This window comes from Diabrotica virgifera, chromosome 6 (genome assembly GCF_917563875.1).
Source record: "Diabrotica virgifera virgifera chromosome 6, PGI_DIABVI_V3a".
Taxonomy (NCBI): Eukaryota; Metazoa; Arthropoda; class Insecta; order Coleoptera; family Chrysomelidae; genus Diabrotica; species Diabrotica virgifera.
Genome location: NC_065448.1, coordinates 37,348,847 through 37,372,607, shown reverse-complemented (window position 1 = coordinate 37,372,607; position 23,761 = coordinate 37,348,847). Strand labels below are relative to the sequence as shown.

The 23,761-nt window shown below is 32.4% G+C and overlaps 1 protein-coding gene across 1 annotated transcript in view; it reads left to right on the top strand.

The window, feature by feature from the left end:
• LOC126886861 (zinc finger protein OZF-like) overlaps positions 1–23,761 on the top strand; it is a 45,455-nt gene that overhangs the window by 9,104 nt on the left and 12,590 nt on the right. The gene's annotated exons all lie outside the window — the stretch shown is intronic.

Genomic DNA, 23,761 nt, shown 5'->3' with positions numbered 1-23,761 from the left:
TGAATGTCCAGAGAACATTCGTGGACATTCATGGAATGTTCCAATAAGACATTCAGGTAATGTTTAAAATGCTGACACAGGATTTTCCTGGGATGTTCAGGGAACATGTTTTCGGGGATATTCCAGGAATTTTTCAATGTCTGTGTACCTTCTATGGACCTATATGGAATAGTTTGGTGTTATTACCGCCGCACTCCACTTGCGATTTGTAATCAGGAAGATTGAACACATTGTTTCAAATCAAGTCAATCCATTTGTGACTAAATAATCATGGATTGACTTCTATTTGAAAGAATGTGTTCAATCTTCACAACTACAAATCGCAAGTGGAGTCCGGCGCTTAGGGCTACTTCCTCTTCGGTATTATGTATTATACTACAGAAATCAGGAACTTTCCTTCTAAATATATGTATGCATCTTGGCCATCAAACATATTCTTCCAAACATTTTTTTAAGGGGTTACATAGGTCTTGTGGGTAAAAAAGTGACTTTTTAAAAAAATTATATCTCGAAAACTAAAATTTATTTTTATTTATAATTGGAACATGTAAAAGTATAGTACTTAAGGTAGTCTCAAAAAAAGTTTCAGCCAAAAATATTCATTTTTGTAGAGTTTAAGTTTTTTTGTGTTGGCAGCATAACTAGTCTCATCTGAAATCAAAAAGTTTCTTGTAGTTTATACCTCTGGCTAGAATATGAACGAAGGAATTAAAAAAAAATGAAATTTGAAGATTTTACATAAGTTTAAACACATTTTTGACCCCAATTTTTCTCATTTTCAAAGTAGTTTTTTTTATAAAACAAAAATGACCTCATCTAATAAAAAATCCTTTGTTCATTCACTAGCCAGAGGTATAAACTACAAGAAACTTTGATTTCAGATGAGACTGGACTTGTTATGCTGCTCACTGCAAAAAAGGGCTGTTGTGGAAAAATTGCAGTCAACTCTACAAAAATGAATATTTTTGGCTGAAATTTTTTTGAGAGTACTATACTTTTACATGTTTCAATTATAAATAAAAATAATTTTTAGTTTCCAAGATATAATTTTTTTAAAAAGTCACTTTTTTTACCTGCAAGACAACTTAACAAATTGTTGATTTCAAATTGTAACAATTGTTTTGCAAAGTATGCTGCCCTCTTGTATTTTCTGTGTTATCTTTATCATACAATTACTTCATCTAAAAACTTTCTGCGATATATTCGCAACAACAAAAACAAACAAAACAAAAAAAAATAAAACAAAAGTTTAACGTCTCAAGTACGATTGCGCGAATTGGTAAATATAACTCCGCACGACCACGCAACTCGAAACACAAGTACGCAAACACGGTTGCGTGAAACGTGGCTCGCAATCGTGAAATTTACAAGACTTGCTCGACCTGTAGATTCTTGTATGAGAGAGTCGCTATTTTTTAGTTGTTGCAACAAGTTCCAGGAGTGTGGTGGCTTTGCGAGGTGATTGTGTCTCTCCACTGGTAAGTCACAAAAGTTATATTATTCATCTAATTTATTTGCATTTACTGCTCTAATTTAATAATAGTGTAAGAGTTAAAATGTGATACATAATGTACCGAAACATTTCTTATGTCAATTAGAACATAAGAAATTATCATGAAAACGTCTCTCCCCTGCCATATTTCCCCTGGCAAAATAACTGCCAGGGGAGAGACTTGTTGACCAGGGGAGATAATGTTAATGCAAACTAAGTCAGATACAGCTTATGTTCATCAGTGTTACTGTTTTAAATACATAATTTAAATAATTCTGGTAAATAGTTAAAGACTAAAAAATAAAGGTGGTTCTCAGTTCATATTGTTATTAAATTATTGTCTAATATTGTTACAGATCATGGCACCATGGAAAAAGTTAACATGTGAGGAAAGATTACAGAAGAAACGTGAAGCAGAGAAACTACAATATCAAAAGATTAAAAATGATCCAGGAAAACATGAATTGCAAAAGCAAAAATATTTAAATAACAAGGAGAAAGGACTTATAAAGACTGTCTATCAAAGGACTCATTTAGAGAGCAACGTAAGGCACAAAAGATATGGAAAAAGGAAGCAAGAGAGTGAAGGTAACGACTTGCGCTTCAAAATATAACTAATCTTTCGGCAACACCATCGATATCAGATGTTAATAATAATTATCAAAGTTTTAATTCTCATAGAAGGGTTGTAGCTGCCAAACTTAAATCAGACCAAGCTAGAGGACAAAATAAGAAAAAAGATGAGACCATACATAAACTTAAAACTAAAATCGTTACCTACAAAGATTACGAAAGCCTGAAAAACTGACACCTAACAGCAAAGTAGAACAGGTGTTGAATTCTCCAAGTTCCAGAGAAAAAGTGAAGGAAAATTTTTTGCAGAAGTGCTCAACCAACAACTAAAAGAAAATTATTCCTCTCTTCCAAATAATAAAGAAAAAATAATTTTCAAAAAAATGATAAGCGGACAACTGGTGAGAAAAGACGGCATACTACAGTACGAAAAAATATGAAACCTTTAAGAAAAATTGGATACGAACAATTACTGAAAAATAAATGGAACGCCAAAGCCTGTTATGAAATAATGAAGAAAAAGATTATAAATTTTCTCCAAGATGACTCTAATACGATGTTATGTGCCGGCAAAAGAGATTATGTGACGAAGAAAGGAGATAACAAACAAAAGAGAGTTCTTGTGGATACTCTAAGATATCTGTTTCATGAAGACCTGCAACATCAAAATATCATCTTCTGTCGCCTTAAGCCATTTTGGATAGTATAACCGAATTGCGACAAATGTGACACTTGTTTGTATATTACACACGCCAATATGGATCTGATGCTCACAGCTCTATTTCAAGCTAAGATTATCTCTGTACAAAGCATCAAAATCTTCTTCATATAATTTGTTCCTTCATCAATGATGTGATTGCTGACCACTCCAGAAGATACATGAATCGCAGCGTAGACCATCCAAATCATCTCATAGACGAATTATTCAACCCTCCACTAATTGACAGACGCCTCAAAAGACTTTGGCCAGAAGACCTAGCCGCTAGGTAAATTCCAGAGAGTCGTCAATGGACGACACCTGCCACAAGCCAAGAACATACATCATATTTACTTATTACTTTATTGAAGTATGTAGTTTGTAAATTAGCAATAAATAAATAATATAATTTGTTGCAATAGGTATAACGAACAGTGCTTTTCCTGAGAATGCTTAGCTTGTAAAAATAAAGGACTCAAATACAAAGAATTTGGCTGAAATAAATCTGATTAATGTTTAATGTGATTGGTAAAAATGATAGTCTGATTCTATGTTAAATACCCTGTTTAATTAAAGTTGATGTTACTAATTTTGTTACTTTTACTGCCACAAATTCTCTCCCCTGGCCAAATAATCTTGATGTCTCTACCCTGCCCAATATATTTACCCTGGCTTTGTAAAAAGTAATAAAATATGCATAAATTGACTTGCCCTTGTGTGAAAAGATAGTTAAGTAGGACAAAAATCGTAATATAAGGGTTTAATGTCAAAACGGCAACTTTTTTCCTTGGCCGTATCCTCTATGCACTTGATACCTCTTATATAGGAATCACCCATATAACAAATTTTGCTTATAATTTGTCGCTCTATCGAATTGTGGGGTTATTTTTTATAAAATAATTTTCACCCCCGAGGAGGGGTGGCATCCACCCCCAGGGTAAAAGCGCAAGTTGGCACCATGTCACCTTTGTTCCTTGAGATATCCTCTAACCACTCACCAATTTTCGTGCAAATCGATGGAGGTTCAACGAAATCGGAGGTAATAGCTCATATTCACCTTCAGTGACTGCACTAAATATACAATTTTTTTTTTAACTTAAATACATTTTTTTACATATAAACGAAAGAAAATCAATCAATACAATGCTTCACAATAAAAAAATTCAACAAAAAAATCCACGAAAATTATGTAGGTACCTTCACTGTCACTTCAATATAACTATTTATCCTAAAAATACCTTTAATTTATTCTTAAAATTAATAACAAATTATAATCAACTCCACAAGTTCACCAACCAATAAAAGTCAATAAAAATAAACAAAAAATATTGTGGACATTCTCTGCCAATTCAAATACTACTTTAAATTTTTAAGGAAAACCTTGAATTTATCTTTAAAACTTTTAACTGTCCTACAGTCTTTTAATTCATTAGGCAATTCATTGAATTCTCTGAAACCTCTAAATATTAATTAAGGAATTCATTGAGCTGCTATAATTCATTTTAGAAAAGTATATGTTATTTTTATTTCGAGTATTGTGTATGTATGTATTAGGAAAATTAATAAATTGTTTTATTATATTGTTTTTAATTTTTTAAACCAAAATCAATGCAAAATATTCAAATCTTTGATATACCGAAAACCAGTTCAATGTATTCAGCATTAAATGTATTGGTGTCAATCGGCCCATTCTTAATATTTTATGCATAGGTACCACGATTTTGTAATTTTTGAAGTTGCCCCATTTTATTTAGGTTGAACAAATATAAGACAATAATCAAAATGAGGTTGGGTTATTGAATTATATACAGTAAGTCTAGTTTCTAAAGATAAAGTTTTTGCTATTCTTGTAAAAAAGTATAATTTCTTGCTGTGTGTATATAAACAAAATGATCTTCCAATGAAAGAGTGTTATCAAGTTGAAATCTTAAGTATTTAATAGTTGTTATTGCAATCTTTTCACCAGGGGCGTGCAGTCCATGGAAGCAAGGGAAGCATTGCTTCCCTAGGTTTCCATAGTAGGTAATACCGTACCAACTTTGTAACTGAGATTATTAAAAAAAATGTACAAATACATAAGCAGGATTTAAAGTTGCATACGACAAAATAATTATATAGTAGGAGCAGAAAGCAACCAGAAAAGACAAACATATTTTACTCTATTTTTCCATCCATCCATCCAATGACACTACAGCTCAAATCGAGCCTTGGCTTCCTTCAACAAGCTTCTCCAATCATTTCGATTTGCCGCTGTTCTCTTCCATAAACGCGTTCCCAGGAAGTTCCTGGCATCCTCATCGACTTCGTCTTCCCATCTCTTTTTAGGTCTTCCAACAGGTCTTTTTCTCTGGTTTTACTCTATTTTTGTAATACAGTAAATAAAGCGATGAAATACTCGTAAGGAGAAGCAGAGCTGCATGCTGCTTCTAGCTTTCCGTGTGTTGGTCTTGTTTCAAAAATAAAACTCAGATGGCACTCTTAACTTAATATATTTCTTGATTTAACTTTCATAATCATAATAGGGAACTTGCATAAATTTTTAAATTCGAAAAAAATGTTATAAATCACAACAGAACATAATTTAAAACATGTATCAAAGATAAAAAAGTTTTGTTTGTCTTTCGTTTGGCCCCTAAAGACGATTAAAAATTCAAATTAAAACAGGTGGTCCAAAACGCATAGTGACGTCATATAGTTGTGCATGTACATTCTGCACCAACAAAGTAAACAAAATTGTATATAATTTTAAATTAGACATTATAAACGTCAGTAGAAAATACAGTAATGTAACGTCACAAGCGTTTTTGATCGTTTGAACTATTTTACATTGGCTAAGGGTTCTTCTAAACCAAGGCCAGAAAACAGAAAAAAATATATAGATTTTAAATTATCTTCTAAGTTATTATGAGGTTTTACCGCGTGAAAGTTTGGAAATATTATTTTTAAAGGAAACTGAATAATATTACGTAATAAAAAAATGTGTAAGTTCCCTCATAGGTTTGGCATTCGTTTTGACACTGACACTAAGTTTTATAAATATATTTGATAATTTCTATTTCTGATATATTTGAGTGTTTTTAAGTATTTTTATTGGGGTTTTGAATGCTTGTACTTGTACAGAATGTCACTAAACAATACTTATAAAGTTTTTCTTTATTTTCCATATTAATCTTTCTCTTTTTTCCTTCAAAAACTGTAAACTCCAATCCCAACAAACTGGTATATTTTTTATATTATTACAATGACATACGATAAAAAATGTCATTACAATATAAATATTTTCCCATATTTCGCGACGATGCTGTGGCCAAATACCCAAGTAGGTGGAGGCCAATAAACTAAAGAAGAAGAAGAAGAATATACTTACATATAACCCTCCCACATCACTGATATAACCATATAAAAAACTAATGTAAAACTATATGACGTCACGGGCCGTTTGAACTACTTTAAAATAAAGAAGTCTTTAAATTTGTATTTCTAAGTTATTATGAGTTTTTGAAGCGGGAAATTTTGCAAATCTCATTTTTATACAAAGCTGAACATTATTATGTAATAAAAAAAAAATGTGCAAGTTCCCCATTGTAAAGTGTGTTCTTCCCTAACCTCATAATCTCATCATCTGACCTAATCCTAATCTGTCAGCTGTCCATCAAGTCAGTCAAAGGGCTTGTGGCTGGTATGCCGAAACCATGAAGGCCTCTAACATTAGCGGAAAATTTAAATTTGACTACAACTTGGCCATACCTGACACTTTGATCGACCTCGATCAACTCTCGCTAAAGCAATACAATAATAAATACATAACCCAATACATAATACAAATTAACCACAACAGATAAAAGGTTCCTAAAATAAAAAAATTCTGTTCAAAATAAGTATGTACCTAATGATACATCTTAATATTTGACATAAGTAACAATTAACTGACATAATGTGTAACATAACATAATGTGTTTACAGTAAGCTTTAGGAGGCTATGGTTTACACCAATAAAGTTAGTCAACAAATCATAACGTCAACCTAAGGCGCGTTCCAAGGGGCATGAAAACCGTCCTTCGTACCGCCCTCGTCATGTGCATTATAAAAAATGCGTTCCAAGCGAACATGAACGATGATTGGTATCGTACACCGTGTTGTTCCAAGCGATCCATGTACCGCTTCGAAATCGGTAACTGAACGGTCTTTTTGATACATGCCTTCAAGCAGAAACTATTTGTACTGACTCAGTGGCGGCCCGTGAGGTAGTGTCATAGAGCCATGGCACTACCTTGCTAACTATCCATAAACATATTTTTTATCTTCAAAACTTATTAATTCCTATTAATTTTTTTGTGTGTATTTCTTTTGATCTTCATAAATTATATAAAATATGGCAACTATGGGCGCAATACAATCCCTGCCGACAGCGGAGAGTATTCGACAGGAGAATCTCCTTCGCGCCGAAGTCAGTACTGGCACGAGTAAAGAGAGAAAGATTTTACGAGCATTATATGTAAGTGACAGAGAAAGAGCTATATTGGACTATTAGTATACCTTAACATTAGAATCTCTGTGCCAGGCACGAGGGTATGAAGCCAGGTCTATTTATTTTTGAGTTTCTTTACGTGCTGGTTTGTCGCTTTTATTATGTATATTTTCTGTTAAAAAGTTTTTGTATTTATAATTAAACTTTTGGTGCATCATGATCGTGGGTATTTTGATAATATTTTGATTATTTCTTAAGTTTAATTTATTAATTGACAATAAAGATTAGTATTTTAAAAATTTTTTTGGTGGTTTTTCGCTAGAAAAAAAAACTACAAATGTTATAAGGTGTTGTGGAGCTTTCGAGTTAGCTTTAAGATGTCACGACGAAAAAGAAAATTCAGAAAATAGAGGCATATTATAAGGAGCTGGTCAATTTTAGCGCCGAATTAGACAACGACTTAAAGGTTCATATTATTCAAAGTACCAGATCTTTCAAAGGTCTACCTTCTCCGGACATTTAGTTGCTTCTAATTTATTTATGTCGGAGAAGTTTTCTGCTTATAAGCATCAGTTCTCCGAATCACTTCTTAATGAACCATGGAGACAATTTTAATTTTTAAGCAAAACTCGGTTTAAAACTGAATTAGAAGTAGGTACTGTATTAGCGAGACGAATTAAGTACTACCTCTGGGGCTGTTTCGCTATCGGTTTTATTGTAGAGGGAAGGTTCAAAAAGCACATTTGAAGAAACTATTAAACTTTTAAGTATTTTAGTTACCATTCCTATATCAACATCTGAAGCAGAACGCTGTTTTTCGATGTTTACATCGAAACCTAGTGCTTTAGGTATGCTATCTGCAGAAAAGCATTTTGTAAATTGTATTGATAATTTTAATTATAAAGTCATTGAAAACTTTGCAACCAAAAAATAGAAGAATGAACTTCATATATCGTAAACTTTAAAAGTGACATTACAAAAATTTGTGCATGTGTGTGAATAATGAAATAGTATTATTTTTATAAATTGGTAAATAGAGACTAAATCGTAATAACAATTTTCAAGCACTATCAGCAGTAAATGCTGGTGGTAGGTTAAGAGGTTTTTATTATTAATTAATTTACGGAACTGTTTTGATCAATGTTGGACAATTGCTTGGCACCTCAGATCAATAAACTTAAGATATGTACATAAGATAAAAGTATCCGCGCATATTTTTTTTAGTTTTTGTTGTCAGTATACCTTTTTTTGACAATATCGTGAATCCGTCACTAAAAATTTTGGCGGCTGCCCGAGTTGTGGCACTACCTTCTTAAAGTGGTACGAGCCGCCACTGTACTGACTTGCGCAGTTAGGATTGTTTTCATTTTTACTGGTCACTGCCGAGATCAGCTGATGATTCAATAATAGAATAATCCACAATTTACGCTATTAGTACTTGTGAATCTTGATTTCCGTTTAAATAATTATTAATTCTTTTTTTTTTCAAATTAATCTTATAAATATGGATAATTTATTATTTTTTTTTTATAGAAGACAACGATTTAATGTCAGATATCGATTCTGAGGACGATTTTGAAGCTGATGTGATGTTTAATGAACATGTTAGAAATATTAATTTCTAACCATCTAGCAAACTACTAGTGGTACTCGTACTGAAAATGGCTCAGGCGCAACTCGAACTTGAAATGGTACACCAATACGTTCCAAGAGGGTTACGTACCGGTAATCGGTTCGAGATCGAAAGAAAACCGTTCAAGGGCGATTCTGCGCATTAAAACAGTCCAATCGATTTCGTGGCGGTTCAAGGGATCGTACAAATGTGTCGTCTTGGAACGAACATTTAATATCATCATAAACGTGTCAGCAACATAAGAGTTTTAACAATAATGTATAATATTGGCATAATATCTCACTCACGACCATAAAGATTACCTTAAAACAGGTTACATAAAAACTAATCACTTTGCCTTCATAATCATAATGAAACTAAATCATAAAGAAAATATAAAAATCATAAACATTAACTCTAAGAAAATAAGTACATACTAGCTATAGATTGCACTTGCATAATTAATTACCTCCATCATAAAGCTTCATACGTGAACTATTTACTACTCAATCATAAGGAATTTGAGTATTTTGAAATCCTATAATATCCCAACTACATATCGATCATTCGGTAAAACTTTATCCACAACATAATGTCCTTTATACCTGGGTATAAATTTTTTATTTACATTTGGTGTGGTATCATAATTCCCAATCATAACATATTGTCCAGGTCGATAAACCTGAGACGGTTTATGACTTTTATCGTACATCTTCTTAGATTGTTCCTGAGAAATCTCTATTTTTTCTTCTGCATTTGCCCTAATGTCTTTTAAGCATCTTTCTTCTTCATCTAACAACTGTAATGTCTCTCTAACATTATCCCTAACTTTACCTCTTTGGTCCCTACCAAATAGGAGTTTAGCGGGTGTTTCTTGTGTAGATCTGTTTAAACTATTATTAATGCTGAACTCTACCTCACTTAGTGTTTTTTCCAATTTGTCTGATTCTCGTTTGACAGTTTACCCAACATGGGAGTTAAACGATTTATTCTCAATTTGTCCATTTTCTCAGGGACAACCAGTAGCAATAAGTGTATGCTTGATTTCATATTCATCAATAAATTCAGAAAACTCTCCTGATGTAAAACAGGATCCTCGATCAGAGATTATCTGTTTGGGAACCAAGTAATAACAAAATAATCAGTTAAATGTCTAATCACTTCACTTGCATCTGTACTTTTACAAGCATAAAATTTGACATACTTGGTAAATGCATCAATAATTTCAAATATATACTTTTGTTTTCTTACTGCTGGTAGAGGTCCATAGTGATCTATGTGAATGACTTCAAAGGGTAGATTCCCTTTAGGTATATTATGTAAATAGCCCTCCTGTTTACTTGATTTAGGGTTGTATTCAATACATTTCAAACAATTTTTTATATACTCCTTAATTTTCGTTTTAATTTGGGGAAACCAATACGTTCTTGTAATTAATTCATAAGTCTTGTCAACACTAAAATGACCCATATTGTTATGATATGTGTGTAAAATATGACTTTCCATATCCTTTGGCACATAGAATAAAATTCTTCCTTTGATCTTTCTATAAACTAGTCCATTCCTTAATTCAAAAAATGTGTGCTCAGCTTCTTTTAATTGCTTTCTTATATGGACTATATTTTCATCTGTGGTCTGTCTGACAGCTAAAGTCTGCTCTAATGTATTTCCTTCTAAGATTAGTACACTATTTATTCTACTTAAAGCATCAACATGCTTCATTCGCTCACCTGGCCTATGTTCAATGGTGTAGTTATAATCCTGTAGAGCAGGGGTTCCCAACCTTCTAGTAACTGCGTACCACCTGATACATTTTGAAGATTTTGGCGTACCACCAAACCCTGGTTAGGTGGGGCGCATGGAGTGGAAAGAGCCCCTATTTTTTTAGAAACATATATCAGAAATGTGTCCGATGGCTTGTTTTATTTTATTCACAAGTCAATTAAGGATTTCTCTTTAAAGTTGTCTTCTGTGAAATCGATGAATGTTTCCTGTAAATCCTGTAATTCCAACTCATTTTGTGGATGTGCAACTGGATTTATGATCCAGTCAAGTTTGGAAAAATCTTCAGAGAAATATTTGTTACAACTTTCTTAAAGAAATTCTAAATGAAGAATTATATCAGCAACCACATCTGGTATTTGAGATATGTATTTCGTTTTCGTCCAAAAATGATGACAGTCTTTAGGAAATGCAGAGACATCCTTCCCCTGTATTTAAGAACATAATAAACAACTTTTTCTTGCAGGAGTTTATTTTCTCATTGGCTGTGAAGGTTGTTGTGTTTGCTCCCTGAAGACCCATGTTCAGCGTGTTGGTTCTGTCAAAAATGTCAGCTAGATACGCCAATCTTGACAATCATTCTTTATCACACAACAACTTTTCCATGTCATTATTTTTTTCAGTTAAAAGCATTCTTCTGATCTTAGTTTGTAGACACGGGTGAAGACTTGTGCTGGGGTGAAGAGAAGCACTGGCACTTCCGCAGATAAAGGCCCATCGTAATCGCTCGTTTCACCCAAGCGACGCGTACCATCTGAAATCTTTCCGCGTACCACCAGTGGTACGCGTACCACCAGTTGGGAACCCCTGCTGTAGAGTAAGACACCATCTCATGATTCTAGGCTTATATCTTTTTTAGACATAGCTAACTTAAAACTATCACAATCAGTTAAAATCTTGAAAGGAATTCCCTGTAAATACACATGAAATCTTTTTAGAGAATAAATTATTGCAAGACATTCTAACTCAAAGCTGTGATATTTTGTTTCATAATCAGTAGTTCTTTTACTGAAAAAGAATATTGGGACCGTGCAAGTTGCGCAAAGTGACACCTATTTCTACGCTCTGCACTTTTATTCGCACTTTTAATTGTATTGACCAATTACGTTAGTCCTGGTTGCTGGATAATTGTCAAGGCCATAGCCCAAAAAAATAATAAGAAGAAAAAATAAGATTCAGGTTATGTGATGAAAACGTAAACAATTGTATGTAGTAAATAAAATTAGTTATTAAAATGCAGTACTGCAAGCAAAATACAATTCATTAAATTTACCTTTATATAATAATTGCATATCGTATCAATATTGTGGAGCAACATATAATTTTTCTCCTTCAATGACAGTAGATATGAAATGTACGTCAATTTGACAATTTCAATTGACAATATGAATTATTTAAGAAAGTTGCAATATTTCTCCGCTATTCGCGCACGATCGTTTCACGTATCCCTTCCAAGTACTTGCACACCGCGAATAGGATGAAATTTCCCATCTGTTTGTTTCTGTAATAATATTGAACCGTAACACTGTGAACTAGCATAACAATGCAGTTCAGTTTCTGCATTTGGACTATATATAGCTAAAATAGGCTGAGATATCAATGTATCCTTAATTGTTTCAATAGCTATATGTTCTTGTTTAATCTCAAATTTTGAATTTTTCCTCAGTAGATCATAAAGAGGTTTAGCTATAATTGAAAAACTATTAATAAACTTTCGAAAATAACTTGCCATACCCACAAACCGGTGTACCTATTTAACATCAGTTGGTACTGGGTAATTTTTTATGGCACTAACATTGTTAGGGTTTGGACTAATACCCTTTTCAGTAACAAGATATCCTAAAAATTCAATTTTCTTGTGCAAAAATTGACATTTGTCGAGTCTAAGATCTAATAAATTGTCAACTAGAATTTGCAAAACAGTCTCTAGTATTTCAATATTTTCAGAAAATAATTCAGTAGCAATAAGTATATCATCAAAATAGATTAGAATTTTTCTCTGTTTAACCAATTCACCAAATACCTTATTAATAAAACGTGCAAAAACTGACGGACTGGATGACAAACCAAATGGCATCCTGCAAAATTCATATTTCCCATTAGGAGTAATAAAAGAAGTATATTTTCTTGAGTCAGTATGTAAATTAACATGATAAAAAGCATTTTTTAAGTCTAGTCTTGTGAAATATTTTTTGCCTTTTAATTGATCCAATTGATCTTCCACCAATGGCAAGGGAAACTGATCTCTTACTACCAAGTTTTTATTTAAAGTTCGAAAATCAACACATAAACGATAATCTCCAGTATTTTTCTTTACAAGTAAAATTGGTGAACAATAAGGTGAACTACTTTCCTGAATAATATTCTAAAAGCTCTGTAATTATTTTATTTAAAGCTTGTTTTTCTTCAAATGACATACGTCTTGGACGAAACGCAAAAGGTTCTGATTTATTTAAAATTAAATTCATATCAAAATTAACTTTAGTAGGGGAGTGCATTTAGATTTTCACTTTGGAAAAAATCAAACAAGATAAAACTTTTTGTAATTTCATTAAGAGGAAACAGTAGCGATCAACAGGTATCGAAAACGCGTTCCAAGATTGCGGCTGTAATTTTGAATATTTTTTCGAGATATTTGGCACACGCATTCGTAATATAATAAAGAATGGCGGTACAGAGCCCAATTTGAAAAATATATTAATATGTGGAAATTACTCTGTAATTAAATACAATATTAAAAAAACGAGCCTGTACCGCCATTAAGAAGAACAAAAAAATACACTTTCTTCAAATAAACTTTTTTATCCGATGAGATTTTTTGTCATTTTGCAACTATTAAAATTTTTTATTTCATTAGTAGTTCCAAAATGACACAAAATCTAGGCATCGGATAAAAAAGTTTATTTGAAGAATGTGTATTTTTTGTTGTTCTTAATGGCGGTACAGGCTCGTTTTTTTAATATTGTATTTAATTACTGAGTAATTTCCACATATTAATATATTTTTCAAATTGGGCTCTGTACCGCCATTCTTTATTATATTACGAATACGCGTGCCAAATATCTCGAAAAAATATTCAAAATTACAGCTGCAATCTTGGAACGCGTTTTGGCTACCTGTTGATCGCTACTGTATCACCTTAAGAAATGTTTAATAAACAACATATCAAAAAGTTCTACTCGAGAAGTGGGTGCTTCATTTTTTATTAAACAAATGAACAGCGAAGTTAGATGTTTTTTTTGAATAACTCCGAAAATATAATTTTTAGAAAAAAACTGACTTGACCATTGAAAAATTCAGAAAATTTTACAAAAAAAACCTTACATAAAGATTTTTCTAAAATTAAATCTCTAGCTTCTGTAATTTTTTATTTATAACGCTAAAGTCACCCTTCTCACACACATTGACGCACTGTAAACTAGCGTTGGAAAAATTGCACGGTTGAGTTTTTTAAATGTAATTCTTTAACTAATGGATCAAAAGAAATTTTACAAATTGGACATGAAAGAAGATGAAATAATAAGCTATCTTATGGTTGTAATATACAGAAATAAAATGTATGGACATAAGTACGGCGTGGGCGGAAAGTGAGCCTTACATGAATTTTGTATAAAAATGATTTAAAAATGTGTAACTAATACAATTTTACTTATAAAACTCTCAAATTTGCACAACTTACCTCTCAATCATCTTACTAAACAATGTTTCATTCAAAAAAAATCTCAAAAATTTAATTCAAATAACACGATGTCTCAAAAAATGTAATTTTTGAAAACTTCGTAGTTTTACAGAATTCCCACCACTTTAAGACGGTATTACTCAAGTTTGAATAAATCTAATACAATTTTTTTGCTATTTTTGTAAAGCTTGGGATGTAGTCTTTAAAAATCACTGAAATATTTTAGTTTAAAAATAAAATAAACAATTTTTTTTTGAGAAAACTAAGAAAGATAAAAATGTAATACAAAAACCGAAAATTACCAGCTGAAAAAATGTATATACAGAGTGATCAAAACTTTTTTCTGTAAAACTTACCTAAAATACATTTAATAATAAGCTTCAACAATAATAAATGTTCAACAAAAAAATTTTTTTTAGCTCTTATACAGTATGTCTGCGTAACTTGGAACCTATTGATAACTTTTTTAATATCAGTTTTACGAAAAAAAGTTATTCTTTATAAAATACTTTGCATCGTATAAAACAGAAGATGCAACCATCAAATACAAATTTTTTTAAATTTTGTACAAGGTATGTCAAAAAATATGAATTTCACTCAAGAGTCAAGTACCTTTATATTTCACAATATCGAAAATTTTTATAAAAAAAAGTTGTTTGGAATTAAATACTATGTTCCAATATGTAATTATATCCTTCTAATCGAAAATTTGATTTTTTTTTAATATTCTTTTTAATACATTTTAATTTTTAATATTATTGTGAAAATTATTTGTTTATCTTTTTTTTTAAGAATGAAATTCCATATTTGTTTGATTGGATTCTACTTGTTTTTCATTTAAATATCCGCCATTTTGGATCCGCCATTTTGAAACTTAAATTTTTAATCTTTAATTCAGATTCAAAATCCTGTTAAAAATAAAGAAAATAAATGTTTTAGAAAAATGTTCTTTTTTATGTTCTTTTTAGAAAATCCGCATTTTGGATCCGCCATTTTATAGTTTATAATGTTAACATTTATGTTAGCTCTCTATGTATGTTATATCAAGCTCTCAAAAATAAATATTATGTAGAAATAAATACATTTTGTAAATAAATTATGATTTTACAACTATTTTTTGAGTTATCCGCCATTTTGGATCTGCCATTTTATAATTTAAATTATCAAAATTTGATTCAGGTTCAGCAACCTCTCAAAAATATCCACATATATGCAAACAAACACGTCTTATAAAAAAATCGGATTTTACAACTACTTTAAGGATTTTTAGGAAAAAATCCGCCATTTTGAATCCGGCATTTTGAATTTGCAAATTGTAATGTCCGATTCGGGTTCAGCGTAATCAAAACTAAAATAAAAACATTTTTTATCAAAATAAAATGTTGAATTCACCCATATTCTTAACATTATTTACACAAAACAATTGTTATTGTTTAAACAATTAATAAACAATTAGCGGCGAAATTTGTGAGTAGAACTTTTTACTTTAACATATTTATAAACTAACAAAAAAAGTTTTAGAAAAATATAACCTTGTTTGATTTTTTCCGAAACATTGTATCTTTTCGTTCTAATTGCACTCCCCTATAGGTTTATCTGGTCTTTTCACATGTAGATAATTTCTAGTAAAAGAATCTTTAATTATGTTTGATTCAGCATACGTTAAAACTGGATCTAAATTAAGGCAATCATCTTTCTTATTTTCAATAAATAAAACACAAAAAGGAAATTCATATCTATCAGTAACTTCTTTCTCAGTCTGAATCTCAACTGACTTTAAAAAAGTTACTTGTATACCTGGTTGTGCCATGATACTATAAAATAACAAGATAATATATTGCACGTAATGGTTCGTAATCATTCGTAATGTCCGATTACTTTGAATTGTTCGCGGTTGTATTTTTCTTTGACAGTTATTTTGACTGGAATCTCGACACTAAATTTTTTTCGAATACATTGAAGTTTAATTTTATTTTGCTAATTGAATAATTTCATCACCTAATGCATACAAATCCCATTTAACTTAAACAAGAATTCAAATTCAACTTCCGGTCTCCAGTTACATCATCAATGCGCGAGCTCGGACGTATTTGCGCTACGGGAAAATACTATCTCTTTATTTATAGTATCATGGGTTGTGCAATAAAATCTCTACCTACTATAGCAGCATATAGCAATAAAACTTTAAAGGACCCCGCACAAACCTTATGGAAAAAAGGTCCCAGTGGATTTCGTTCATACTTTGGGAAAATATTCTTTGAAGCATCCTGATAAAAAGTTCTCATGGGCACTACTCAATCGTATGAAGGATTTTCAAGATATAGAGGTTCAAACTCGAAAAATTATGAGATTTACGGGGTATTCCAATTCCGTGAGTTACTGGTTATTTGGCAACATGTAGAAGTTTGGATCAAGGAAAAGTACTAGTAGTCTAGGATTTTTTCCTGGCTATCCAATGGCGATCTTTACTTTGACCTTGACCTTCAACGGACGTCATCTTCTAGAGTTTCGAGGATTTTAGGCATTAAATTGATATAAGCAGATTACTCATGGGTTTTTGGGATCGCAAAACACGAATATGCCATCAGAATTGCCGTCGGGATGACGTGGTGGCCAGGGCCACTGCAAGGGACGTCATCTTCTAGAGTTTCGATGGGTTTCAGCATTTAATTGATGCAAATTAATTACTGGAGGGTTTTTTGAGGTCGCTAAACACGAATATGCCACCAAAACCGACTCCCGGAGCACCTGGTTTCCAAGGTCAATGAAAGGGGCTCCTGGAGTTTCGAGGGTCTTTGGTACTACATTGATGCAAACGGATTAATTATAGGTTTTTGGGGTTGCTGAACACGAATACGTGATTCGTGGGTCGGATCTGATAGTGTATGCATGTTCAGCAACCCCAAAAACCTAAGAGTAATCCATTTGATTTCTCCGAAACTCCAGAAGATAACCTGTCTTTGGCACCAGGTGCTGCTGTGTCTGTGTTGATCACGTATTCGTGTTTAGCAACCCCAAAAACCTATAACTAATCCGTTTGCATTAATGTAGTACCAAAGACCCTCGAAACTCCAGGAGCCCCTTTCATTGACCTTGGAAATCAGGTGCTCCGGAAGTCAGTTCTGCTGGCATATTCTTGTATAGCGACCTCGAAAAACCCTCCAGTAATTCATTTGCATCAATTAAATGCCGAAAACCATCGAAACTTTAGAAGATGACGTCACTTGCAGAGGCCCTGGCCACCACGTCATCCGGAGGGCAATTCTGATGGCATATTCGTGTTTAGCGATCCCAAAAACCCATGAGTAATCTTTTTATATCAATTGAATGCCGACAACCCTCGAAACTCTAGAAGATGACGTCCATTGAAGGTCAAGGTCAAAGTAAAGGTCGCCATTGGATAGCCAGGAAAAAATCATAGACTACTAGTACTTTTCTTTGATCCAAACTTCTACATATTGCCAAATAACCAGTAACTCACGAAATTGGAATACCCAGTAAATCTTATAATTTTCCTAGTTTGGGCCTCTATATCTTGAAAATCCTTCATACGATTGAGTTGTGCCCATGAGAACTTTTTATCAGGATGCTCCAAAGAGTATTTTCCCAAAGTATGAACGAAATCCACTGGGACCTATTTTCCATAAGGTTTGTGCGGGGTCCTTTACCATAATTTTATTAATACACACATCTTTCTGAAATGTACCTACTATTTCCAAAGGAGTCCCATTAATCCCTGTAAATTAATTGTTTTCCACTGTTGTAGGTATAATAAAATTGTGTGGAACATATTTAAGTTTGATAATACTAATAGGTGAACCACTGTCTATTAATGCAATAATGTTAAAACTAGAAAGATCACTTCCTACTTTCACAGAGTATTCTGTTTACCATATAGGGTTGCACTCCTGCTTCTTGCACAACATTCGTTGTACTATCTGGCTGAACTCGCTCTGGACAGTCTCTAAGTCTGTGAACCATCTTTCCACATTTGAAGCATGAACCTCGTTCCCTGCGTGGCCTGGTACAATCATTTACTTTGTGTCCCTATTGATTACAATTGAAACAACGGATTCCAGGACGTTGTGCTGCTGGTGTGGAACTTCTTTGGCGTGAAGTGCTAGCTGTACTCTTCGGAAATCTATTATGATTAAGCTGTGGGGCAGTCTCGTTTACCACATTGGACATTCGGCTAAATAGATCCTCAACGGTTTTAATTTCATGCAACATCATTCTAGCTTGACTCTGAAGTGTTGGATTGTCAAAACCCTCAATAATATACTGGATTAGCTCACCTTCTGGTACTCCTGCCATTTCCTAAGGTAATTTTCTCTTGGTAGTACTTAGTGAACTTCTCACCTGCTTTCCACCTTCGCTTTTCAAAGTTTCTGCGCAGCGCCACGATATTTGCCTGGTTAGAGAACATCTTTCTCATTTCAGCCTTTAGTGTTTCCCAATCCATCATAACGTAGTCAACTTTGGAATTGAACCAGCTTTTTGCATGGCCAGTCAATTTTCCCATTGCTATAATTTGCATAATATTGTCAGGCACATTATATACACTTTGAACCGCATTAAGTCTTTCTAGCCATAGCGTAACGTCTGTGTTTTGACCAGAAAACTCCGGTAACAGGTTACCTATTTTTTTGTTACTAAAGGACCGCTCTTTTTCTCGTGGCTCTGTACTCGTTATTGTCTTTGACTTGTCTTGATATACTAATAGGGCTCTTACTGTCGACTGGATCATATCTTCTACCGTAAACTGTTCCTGCAATAGCACTGCAGCGCTGGTTTCGCCGGCCTGCCGGTATATTGGCTTCGTCCTCTGTTTCGTTCCATATCCCACTTCTGAGTTGTTGGTCTTGTTTCAAAAATAAAACTTTCATAATCATAATCGTAAAGTGTGTTCTTCCCTAACCTCATAATCTCATCATCTAACCCTTAGACAAGGAAGGAGAGAGGACGGGTAACACTCATTTAATACATACTCTGGGCTAATTAGCAAAATTCATGGAAAAGTTATTTACCAGCAATTTTATTGCTGGAATCGAATGATAAGATCCTATATATTAATAATATAGGTATGCAAAGTCCGCAGATAGTGTGCTACTTTTTTTATAAACAAAATGGCGCCGACAAATCGTATTTTTTTCAATTATTGCTCTATAACTCCGAAGATTTTAACCTTACAACAAAAACACCCAAATAAAAATTCACCGCAATTAAATCCTGCATATAGATATGTTTTTCACGATTTGCTCCGACGAAAATTTTCCTCGGAAAATGCGGGTTTTCCTAACAAAAACTCTAATTTTCAAATAAAGTTTTAGGTAAGTAATTATTAATCAATAATTATATAACTTAGTGACATCAAAGCTTTCTTGGTATAAATTGTAATTCCAGAAGCCAATGAAAATTAAACGAATATTTTAGCAACAATTCAATTGTTAATTAACAATTTACGATCGCAATAATAACCAAAATAATCATGATACATTGATCAAACTTATAAAGATTATAAAGATGAGATGCTTATTTAATATTTTATCGACAAAATATAAATTTTTCTTTTTTTGCATAATCTTTAAATTTTGAAAAAAAAATATAGTTATAATACGCTGGTCTAATTAGTAAAGTACAAAGAAAGGTTATTTACCAGCAATTTTATTGCTGGAATCGAATTATAAGATCCTATATATTATTAATATAGGTATGCAAAGTCCGCAGATAGTGTGCTACTTTTTTTATAAACAAAATAGCGCCGACAAATCGTATTTTTTTCAATTATTGCTCTATAACTCCGAAGATTTTAACTTTACAACAAAAATACTCAAATAAAAATTCACCGCAATTAAATTTTGCATAGAGATATGTTTTTTCCGATTTGCTCCGACGAAAATTTTCTTAGGAAAATGTGGGTTTTCCCAACAAAATCTCAAATTTTCAAATAAATTTTTTGGGCCAGTAATTATTTATTAATAATTATATAGCTTGGTGAAATAAAAGCTTTCTTGGTATAGATAATAAATTCAGAAGCCGGTGAAAATGAAACGAATATTTTAGCAACAATTCAATTGTTAATTAACAATTTACAGTCGCAATAACAACCAAAATAATCATGAGACATTGATCAAACTTAAAAAGATTATAAAGGTGTGATGCCTATTTAATATTTTGTCGACAAAATATTAATTTTTAATTTTTTGCATAATCTTTAAATCAATAAAAAAATTGTTATAAAAAAGTTAACATTTCTCAGAAATTGTTTATTATATTCTAATTTTATAAAATACTTAAAATGCGTATTTCATAGGTCTTGAAAATGAATGCTTTAAAAAAAATTTCCAACCATTTGCAAATAAGTTAAGAAACATCAAAGTAAATATACGATTTCTCCGTTGTTTATGATTTGTTTTAATTGTTTCAAAGCTTAAAAGTGAGTCTATGGTACAATCTAATTATTCACAAAGAATGTCAAAAATTAGTGCAATGGTTATATTTTAATCAAAGATTAAAAATACTTTTTTTGTAATTTTTAGCGCAAAAGTAGGCCTGATACAGAGTCGGAGCTAAAATGTTCACTCGAAGCGACTGACACGCAGCATACATTATTTATAAAAGTGTACGTCTGGCGCGGCCGGTAGTCGATCCGAGTGAAAATTTTAGCTACAGTACTGTATTATTCTACTTTCGCGCGTGTAAATTACAAAAAAATATATTTATAATCTTTAATTAAAATATAACCATTAAACTGATAATCGATATTTTTTGTAAATAATTAGCTTGTACTTTAAACTCACTTCTACGCTTTGAAAGAATTAAAAAAAAATATAAACACCGTAGTAATTATATGTTTACTTTGCTGTTTCATACCTTTTTTGCAAATGGTTGCAAAAAAGTTTTAAAGCATTCATTTTCAAGATATTTGAAATGCGCATTTTAGCTGTTTTAAAATTACAATATATCTAATAAAAACTGTCTGAGAAACGTTAATTTGTTTATAACTATTTTTTTAAACATTAAAAGATTATACAAAAATATAAAAAATTTATATTTTGTCGACAAAATGTTAAATAGCCATCTCATCTTAATAAGATTTCAAAGTTTGATCAGTGTATCATAATTATTTTGGTTATTATTGCGACCGTAAATTATTAATTAACAATTGAATTGTTGCTAAAATATTCGTTTAATTCTCATCAGCTTCTGGAACTACAATCTAAACCAAGAAGGCTTTTAAGTCACCAAATGATTTAATTATTGGTAGATAATTACTTATCTAAAACTTTATTTGAAAATTAAAGATTTTGTTGGGAAAACCTGCATTTTCCGAGAAAAATTTTCATCGGAGCAGATCGGGAAAAACACGTCTCTGTGCAGTATTTAATCGCGGTGAATTTTTATTTGGGTGTTTTTGTTGTAGAAGTAAAATCTTCGGAGTTATAGAGCAATAATTGAAAAAAACACGATTTTCGGGTGCCATTTTGTTTATAAAAAAAGTAGGACACTATCTGAGGACTTTGCATACCTATATTATTAATATATAGGATCTTATAATTCGATTCCAGCAATAAAATTGCTGGGAAATAACTTTTCCCAAAAATGGCCTATTCTCCGTTAATCAGCCCAGACTAACACGCGTTCCAAAAGTGAAGCCAGTTTTTGGTTTGTTTGCCACCAAAAACATGGCGGTCACGTCAAATATAACAATGGGTTGCCAGTGGTGGGTGTTCGTTGTAGGTTAAAATTTCATAAAAAATAAAGTAAATCCTCATCTAAAATTCGTAATAAAAACATATGTATGTATTGAAACATATGTACGTAATATGAGCAACTTAATAAAACATTTACCGTACACAAATTCTTCATTTTAAATACATTTCATGTTTTCATTTTAAATATTCAATGCATAACAATACCCCAAAGATACGTCGATGATCAAAATCTCTGGTGGCGGTTTGGCTTCACTTTTGGTCATAGGATTACTCGTCCTCTCCGTCTCTCTTTCCTTGTCTAAGATCTAACCTAATCCTAATCTGTCAGCTGTCCATCAAGTCAGTCAAAGGGCTTGTGGCTGATATGCCGAAACCATAAGGCCTCTAACATTAGCGGAAAATTTAAATTTGACTACACGTGTAATACGTGGACCGGCAGACTCATGATCGTCTTTTTGCGGTGGTACTCGGAGTTACGTCGGCATAATAATCTGCAGCGGGATTACGAACACTCGATGCGAGATCGCAAAACGAACCGTAGGCAAACACGATGCGAATACGCATCGAAGCCAAAAAGTGATTACGAACTGGGTTCGAGTAGACTGTCAGAAAATCATCGGCAATTTTCGTATTTTTGAACCTACGGGATAATATTTCGAACAACTGGAATGATGTGCACGTTATATGTCAAGGAATTTCTCTCATTAACCTCAATCATTATTACAATAGAATATAAAATAAAGTTTTTATTACATATTTAATTGTTATAAACGTTTATTTTATATTCTAAGGATGATACAGTGAACGTGTACCTAGATATATAAATATATGATTTTCGAACTTGAGTAGAATTTGAGATTAACTATGATTTTTTACCGTTAAAGATTAAATGGCCAGGGAAAGATGGGAGACGTTATATAAAAATATTACTAAAGGTCGTAATGGTCACTGCTAACTACCTATTCACTTCATCGAATTCTGTCTCAGAGCTTTCCTTCACATATTTTTAAAATAGGAATAAGTATGTATTAGAGAACTTCTGTCCGTGTAATGAGTGTAATAACACCTCACTGGGAGATTTAAACAATATATTTTTTTAATGTTCAAAACATGAGAATTATTATCAAAACCGTGTATAATCTAAATATGGTTTGATTAACAATTTACATTATTTTTAAATTGAAAAAATCAAAGTATGAAGTAAGTAGGTTATGTCATTATGTATTCACTTTTCTTAATTTTTATACTTGGACCGGCAAGAGAGAAAGCGTTATAGGAGATCAGCGATCTATCAGAGAGAGATAGATAGTTCGAGTTGGCAACTCGACAGGGTCGTAGGTATCGAGCAGTGCCTTCGAGTTGACTCGCATCGACAACGTAGGGAAAGAGGTTTCGTAATCACTCCCTACGGTAAACATGGCGGATACGATGCGTATCGAGTGTACGTAATCCGGGCCCTGATTTCAAATTTGCTTCTCCCGAGCCTATGTAAAAAGTGCCAGGGTTACACGTTGAGTAGCGAGGTTAAACTTCGGGCATATCTATTCTATATAAGCAATTCTGTCCATTGCATACATGAAGATATTTTAGTAGAGGTAGATAGAGGTAGAGGTGCTTGCAGCACTCTCTGATTGGACTAGAATATGGTTCGGCTGTATTTTCGTTTTGCAACGAAATTTAAAATGATTATTCATTTTTGATTTACATTTACTCTGTGTGGAGTATGAAGGGAACCATTCTCGT